Source organism: Myotis myotis, unplaced genomic scaffold, assembly GCF_014108235.1.
Source record: "Myotis myotis isolate mMyoMyo1 unplaced genomic scaffold, mMyoMyo1.p scaffold_m19_p_7, whole genome shotgun sequence".
Lineage (NCBI taxonomy): Eukaryota > Metazoa > Chordata > Mammalia > Chiroptera > Vespertilionidae > Myotis > Myotis myotis.
Window position 1 is genome coordinate 80,498,021 of NW_023416379.1, and position 8,312 is coordinate 80,506,332.

General features: G+C 42.3%; 1 pseudogene; it reads left to right on the top strand.

Moving 5' to 3' along the window:
- Window positions 1-1,173: 1,173 nt before the first annotated feature.
- LOC118660761 lies at window positions 1,174-7,898 on the top strand (annotated as a pseudogene).
- The last annotated feature ends 414 nt before the right edge of the window (window positions 7,899-8,312 follow it).

Below are 8,312 nucleotides of genomic sequence, written 5' to 3' on the forward strand. Positions count from 1 at the left end.
CTTATGCTTAATTTCTTTTGTATGTTTACTATTTGCCAAAAGAACTCACATGTTGTCTGACCAAAGTCTATTTTGTATAAAATTTCAATGAATTAAATATTATTCAATATTTAATATTATTCAAATATTATAAAATATAGCATTAGTCTTTGGCTCTCCTTTTTTTCTTTCTTTTTTTCTTTCTTACTTTATTTTGATTATAGGAATTCATTTTAATAGCAACCACATACACACACATGCACGTGCACACACATGTACTCATCATATTTAATCCATAATCAATCTAAATAAATTGTTACATTATTATGTATTCACTATAAAAATTAAATTAATGTTTTATAGGATAAGTTTTAAAGAACTGAGTTTTAGAAAAGGTAACTCATCATTATATTTAGTCATATAAAATCATTTCTAGGAAAATAAAATAAATGTTTCTTCTTTCTGAAAGCTTTTAATATTTTTCTTCTATTTCTGGTATCCTGGAATCTTTCCAGGATGCACCTAAACATCACTAAGAAAAACAGCTTTGTTGTAATTAATAGAACTTCAATTCCTGAATGCTAGAAATTAAAAATTACAATAGCAAATTATTAAACACTAGAGGTTGGGTGCATGAAAGTCACACACTGAGGGGGTGGGGGAGTAGGGCGTCCCTTAGCCTGGCCTGTGCCCTCTCTCAGTCTGGGAGCCCTCGGGGCATGTCTGACTGCCAGCTTAGGTCTGCTCCCTATGGAGAGCAGGCCTAAGCCAGCAGTGGGACATCCTTAGTGCTGCTGCGGAGGTGGGAGAGGCTCCCGCCACCACAAGTGCTCTCACCAGCTGTGAGCCAGGCTCAGGGCTTCTGGCTGAGTGGCGCTCCCTCTGTGGGAGCACACTGACCACCAGGGGCCAGCTCGCATCATAGCGACCGGTCATTCCACCGTTCGGTCGATTTGCATATTAGCCTTTTATTATATAGGATTTTATTCCTCTGGACAAATAGTTTATTTATAGTATTTTCCTAGACACATAGATGACTTCCTTTACATGTACATCAGTTTCTCTTTCCTATGAGCTTTTGGAAGTGTGCTCATTTATAAATAGGAAGCCCACTGTCCCCTCCTTGCTGAGCATCACAAAGAATCATTTTTGCTACCAGGATGTCCCAACACCTTTCCTTCTGTGCTGGTCATAATGCAAAACTTGCGTTTACTCAGGTACTCTGTAAATTTGATGTGCTAAGGAAGTGGGAGGTGATGGTCATCACCTCTGACTTGTGAACACTCCCTCCTATCTTCCTGTAATGCAGTTCTGATAAACTGTAACATTTTATTTTTTTTTAAATTCTGAGTTAGTGGTCTTTATTTCCAAATAGTGCATATCCTCTTTTTATCTTTGTCACCTGGAATTCAATGATGCATTTTAATCTGAAGATTTAAGTCTGCTTCTGCTCAGATAAGCTCTCATACTATTTCATAACTTCCTCTGCTTCATCTCTTCATTTTTCTTCTTTTAGCACCTTTTTTATTCACTCAGAAAGTCAACTCCATTTGTTATCCAAATCTATTATTTTCTTACCTATTTCATTGGTTTTAACAGAGAATCTCTGTTCCTTTTATTCATCTATTGTGTGTGTGTGCACGCATGAGTGTGCACACACACAAGTTATGGTTCATCTGTAGAGGTCCAGCAAAGTTTTATTTTTTTGTCTGTGTGTGTGTGGGCATGCATGCCTGTGTGTGCTATGCTTGAATCTCCTTGTTTTTATGATTTTGCATATTGAGGAGCAGGAACTTCTTTTTGTTCAAGTTCAAAATCAAAATCTAACCCAGCTCTGTCAACACTTAAATAACATCTATATGCTATCTGGTAAAAAATAAAACACAAAAAAACAACAACAATAAGCATTTAAGATGTCCAGTAAGGTGCAAAATTGCCATTCTCTGGAGCATTTTCTCAATCCATTGAGATTTTGGCTTCCCGGCAATTGACATCAGTTTGGCTCAAATAAACTCACAAAAATTCTCTACAGGTTTGGACATTTCTTATATTGAAAGTGCAATTAACAAACATGGTAATTTCTATATTGGATATATTAGAAAGACTATAAAGACAATTTACTAAAACTACAACAAAAAGGAAAAGAGAAATTGCCTTTGCATTAGGTACGAACCAGACAATAATAAAGATTGGAAAGTATACAACATGATCTAGAATGTCTCTTCATTAAGATTGCTTGTCAAGTTTCTTCATGCTATTTAAAGAGCCTGAAGCTGAACATCTTAGATACCTGAACATTTTAGCTGAACTACTTTTTGTGTAATGTATGCCAGGAAGAAAATGGGAAATTTTTATCAGCAGACTCAAAGGAGAGCCCTTGGCCTTACAACAAAAACTGGTGAATGAATACATACGTATGGATTTTTATTCTCTAGTGCCTTTTTTTAGTTTGAAACACATTTTTAAATAGCATGCCAATCATTAGATAACAGGGGTTTGACAATGATGACTTTTACATCAACTCTGTGCTCCAGGAAAGAGCAAAAGTTAACAGAACCCACCCTTTTATGTTTCACAAAACAGCTTATTGGGAAAAAAAAAACCCTTCCCCACATAATTTAGATAAAACTCACACAAGCTCTATGATGATGTCAGGCACAAACCCTACAAATTCCTACTGAGGAGGAGCAAATTCTGTCATCCCAAAATATGCCTTTTGAGGATATTGATTAAGCTGGTGATTTTTAAGAACAAAAGACACGAAAAAGAGCCTTTTACCTCCTCACTTGTGAATTCAGATGGAAAAATCTGCTCCGGGAAGAGAGATCACCTTAGCATAAGTGTAGCAGACAGGGAGGAACCTGGCCAAGTCTGTTAGACTCCCTTCTGCATCCCATTGTTTCTGGGGGACCCAGAAATAATTTGTTTACCAAATGTTTGCTCCTTCTTGTCTACCTGTGGATTACCTATCTTCTCTTTGAAGTTCTAGACCATTACCCCCTATTCCTTAGCTCAGGGTGGCACTTGAGCCTCAACTGTCCGATATGTCCTCAGGTTACATTTAAGTCAACTCATTACCTGATTTGAATCAATTCTTATGGAACAGTTGCATGTAAATATGTAATAAATTTGGTTTTCTGTCTTGTTTATCTGTCTCCTGTCAATTTGTTTATTAATCAGCCAGAAGAACTAAGAGAGGAAACACAAGATGATTCTGGCTTTGGGGTAAAATATTCTCTGAGCTACTACTACTACCTCATCAAGCTGCTCTTTCATCCCACTTGCACACACCCTAGTCTTTCTGGTCTTGCTCACTCCTTTCAACATATTTTTTATATTAATTTCAGAGAGGAAGGGAGAGGGAGAGAGAGATGGAAACATCAATGATGAGAGAGAATTATTGAACGGCTGCCTCCTGCATGCCCTACTGAGGATCGAGCCTACAACCCAGGCCAGTCATGGCATAAGAATCGAACCATGACCTCCTGGTTCATAGGTTGATGCTCAACCACTTAGCTATGCCAGCTGAGCTCCATACTCTTAAGATACTTGCAGACTTTATTATGATCACAACCTTCGCATTATCACAATAGTCCCTTTCTCTCCTTTGCAATAATCATTTTGAATTAAGTCTCTGTACTAAATCTGTTGTGTGTGTTTTATTTGACAAATTTTGTCAAATGTTGAGATAATAGATTTTTGGATTACATTGATATACATAAAGTTAGGTTAAATTTTGCACTAAGGAAAAACATGGGGAAAAAAATCAAGTTTGTTAAATTAATTAAACAAGGAGGTCATTAGACCAAAGTGGCTTTAATGCCGAGAGGCCTATGTAAGCAAACCAAAATCTAAGCCTGTGAACACCTCAAGATTACAAAATCAAATGCTAAGGATAACCAATTACAGACAGACAGCTAGGCTTTAGGCTATAGACAATTAAATAATTACCTTATTTTTGGTATTGCCTTTTCTGTAAAAAAGTCTTTCTCCAACTTCCTGTGTGTGGAGCCCTCCTAACCACTTCTGATTTAGGATTACCTAATTTGAATCAATTTTTGCCTCAAAACTCTTAAAAGGTTTAATATGCCTCATTTGATCTTTTAATAAGTTCAAGGGTAAATGTGAAAATGTAGATAGAGATTTCTACTCATTTGCTTTAAAGATTCTGAAGGGATATTTATGTAAATATTCATAACCTAAAAGTATAAATGCTGTATGTCTATCCATAAACCCAAAATATATTTTATTTTAGTCTCTTTTTAAAAATGTCTTTCTAATTTCCTTTTTACTGTTTCCTTTAACCTTTCATTGCACTAGAAGGCATCCCTTTCTCTTCTCTACGGCTTCTTTGTGTCACTGCCCCTCTTTACCCCCAACTCACCCTTTCCACATCCTCCTGGTTTCAGGCTCCTCTACCTGAGGGAGAGGCCCAAGGCCTAGCCCAACTCCAAGGCACTGAAACAATGATTGGGGGGATGTTTATGCCTTATCTGTTCCAAAATCATAAAAAGTGGAAAATAACAGTACTTAGATTCATTGGAAGTTTTTTGTGGGTGTTTTTTGTTGTTGTTGTTCACATTTTAAATCTGAGACATTAGTTTATAAATTATTGACTGTAATTATAGACAGTTGGTGAAAATTTACCTGTTTGTAGACTTTACCAATCTTTGTTTCCACCAATAATCTTAAACCCTTTATTTTACAATTTGAGAAGGTTTTGCCTAGGGAGGGAAGGATATGAGACTATACTTTATTCACCTGGGGATTTTATCAGAACTGAACAAATATTTTCAAGAGCCATAATTTACTGATTAGGTAGCCACTTTCATCAATGACTGGTTACATTTTTGTATAAGAGATTATATATATATATATATATATATATATATATATATATATATATCCTCTATTACTCTATTTACATAAAGTACCTAGTAAAGTGCTTGGCATGGAGTAGATTTTTTTTTAAATAAAAGCTTCACCTTTTCTCTTCTCAAACGCATTTTGCAGAGATGGATGTGATTAAGAGAAAGGAGGCCTAGTACTGCCTTTCTTTCGGGGGCGATACACCTTTCATTTGTTTTCTGTCCACAACAGAGATGCTTCCATCTCACTCAGTGATTGGCAGAAGGGAGAGTACGTTGTCCAAATGGTGTTATTAACTTAGAGACTGAGATTTTAAAAATTTGAAACACAAAGAGCTAGACTCAGCATGGGAGCTCTCTGCAGTTATATTCTTCTGCCACCTGGAAAAAGCTGATTTGAAAGAACCTACTTAATAAAGCATACAGAGATGCAAACAATCCACAAGGATTTTTAAACTGATGACGAATCATTCCTGAGTCCCAGCTACCCATGCATTGCTAGGTTCCGTAAGCATAAACATGCTCATAAACGTGGGTTTCTGAACTTATAACTGACAGAGGGAGAGTCAGGGAGACATCAAGGACTATGCACTCTTGTTGAAACGATGCCATGGCTCCAGGCTTTCTAGAAATCCACTGTGAAATCCTCCAGGCTTTCTAGAAATCCTGAATCACAGAAAAGGAGTAAGACGCCACGGTGACGCTCTCAAGCTGTGGTGCAACACAGTTCAGCTCAGGGTGGAAAAATAAAAAATAAAGATCATTGGTCCAACTGGCTGGAAGGGGTCGCTGTGGAGGCAGGATGGCCGGACCAGGGCTGGTGCTCGGGTGCAGCGGGTGGAAGTTGTGGTTCCAGGAGCGAACGCCAGGTGGCAGTGCTGTGCCTGCGCTAGTAAGCGCCCAGCGCCAGCGGCGATGTTGTCAGCAAGGTGATCCTCGGCGCCTTCTCTGCTCCCAGGGACTCTTCCCCGCATCCTGGCGCTGTGTGCGGACTCCCACCGCTGCTGCGCGCCCGGCGCGTGCCCCGCGCCTCCCCCCCTCCTCCCCTCTCCCCAGGCGCCGCCTCTCGCGCCTGGGCACCCGCCAGTCGCCAGTCGCACCGTTGCCAGAACCATTGCCAGCCCGCCGCTGTGACGCAGTGCCTCTACCTGTGGTCCTCGCTGCGGGTCGCCTTTGGAAAGTACTTATTAGATGCATGTCAGCGTCTGCCAGTGTCCTATGCGCACACTGTCAAGGACACCATGCCCATCGGGGTGGTCCTCCCTTCTGATCCTCATGAAGGAGAAGCAGAGGACCAGGTCCCTCATCAGCATCATCAGCGGCTGCCTGCTGGCCGCTGTCTCCAAGCTGTAGTGTGACAAGCTGGGGCTTATCGGTGCTTTCTCAACCACACTGCGCTTCCTGCTGCAGAATATTTTCTCCATAAAGGTTCTGAGAGAGTTGTGGATCTGCCATTCCTAGCTGCTGAACATCTTGGGCTGCCACACCTTCTTCTTTGTGATCCCCACTTGGGTCCTGGTGGACCCCTGCTTTCCTGGTCAGCAGGGACCTGACCTAGTGTCCCAGTGGCCCTGGACACCCCTGCTCCTGCTGTCAGGACCTCCTCCCCATCAGGACAGGGGACACAGCAGTAAGGAGCACTACCAGAGTCCCCTGGAGATGTCTCACCACAGCGTCCTCTTCCCCCAGCAGGGGGACTGTCCAAATGACCACAGTAACATCTTAGCAGACCACTTCCCAAACTCAGACAATTTGAACGACTCTGAGGTACAGAGCCTAGCGCCGTGATTTTCAACCACAAGAATTCTGAAAACATGCAATACCTATTTAGGCAGGGGCACTCACCTCTTTCCCCTTAGATGTCACATTTACAAATGACAACAGCCAACACAACGATAGCCGTCTGGTGTGAATGAATCAAAATTATACCTCTTTTTTTTTTTTTTTTTTTTTTTTTGTCAGATCGACAAAATTTTTGTTGTTGTGCCGCAGAATTTTAGTGTTAGTTTATGTGTGCCATGAGATGAAAAGGGTTGAAAATCGTTGGCCTAGGAAAGGGTGGACCATTCTATGACTCCTCCCCCACCCCCAGCAGGACCAGAAACAAATGATAACCAGTGAATGGAAGCCCAGCCTCGGGGTCCTGCACAGCCATCAGAGGACTCTGGGGTTCCTGGCCCGGGTCAGCAGGAGGCCCTCCCTGCAGTGAGGACCACTGCCTTGTGGCTCAGGCGTTTCCTGCCTTCTTCCTGCAGCGGTCATCTGTGGGTGGGGGTGGTCATCGGTGGGGGGGACGCTATGGACAGCTTGGCCAGGTCTTACCTTCCTGTGAGCACTTACTGCCCAAGTATGTATTTCAGAGTCCCTGTTCTGCTTCCCAAATATTTCCGGATAACACCCAGGAAAGTTGGGATTGCTGGGGATACAGACCTTGGAGTGGGCAAGGGATGAACTCAGTTTCCCCATCAGTCCCTTGGCCATTAGCAGCTACTGGCAAGTGCTCCCAGGAGAACAGCTATTGCCGCGAGCATGGAATTCTTGGAGGCTGATTCTTTGACCTGCAAGTCAGAGTCCTGGGTTTTGGCATCCAGAGGGAAGGGCTGAGCTGGCCAGGGTTCCTCTTGGGGGCACTAAGGAGGGGGTGACTGTGGGGCTGGGAGAGGGGTCATTAGGAAATCTTATTCAGTGTTTCAAGCTCTATTTCTGTCTTTTCTGGTGGGTTTTCACTGCTGTGGCGACCTAGCAGGATGCTGATTTCATGAGGCTCTCTCATTTTTGTAGGAATGTTTTATAGTTGTGTGTATATAAATGCACACATCCCCAAGAGGGGATGCATGAGGACTGGCTTTTACACTGGAAACCTTTTGTTTTTAAATGTTTCAAAACAAGAAAGTTACTACTGGTGATGCCTGTCTTGACACATTTCAGCACTGGGTAGGAAGCAATGAGCTGTTGAGAAGCACCTTCCGAATGACCACAATCGCTGAAAGGGGAATGATCAAGAATGTCATCTCCAGGGCTGATGTGACAGACAAGAGCACCGTGCTCTGATTCCATGGTCGGTTCTTGTGGTGTTTACATTGGGATCTGAATCGTGTCCTGGTGAAGGGGAGAAGGGGGGAGCACCAACCTGGATCTGGTTGGCCAACTCAATTCCTTTGGTCAAGAAAAAGTTTGGGTTTTGGCAAGTGCACATCATTGGGAGGATGATGTGAGCCCAGCGGATCCCCCTGTGTGCTGAAGTCCAGGTCAGGGACTCCGTCAGTCCTGGCAGCACCAAAGACTGTGTCCTTGCTCCCGGAGGAGACCACTGGCTGGACTGGAGGTCTCTATGGTGATGGCTGCTTTCTTTCTTTAGCACAGCCCGCAATAGATGGATGGGGTCACCATTTACCTCCTGGGGAGTGAGGCATTTCCGTACAGAGAGGAAGTGATATAGTTTATGCTTAACTCCTCCTTGGTTTG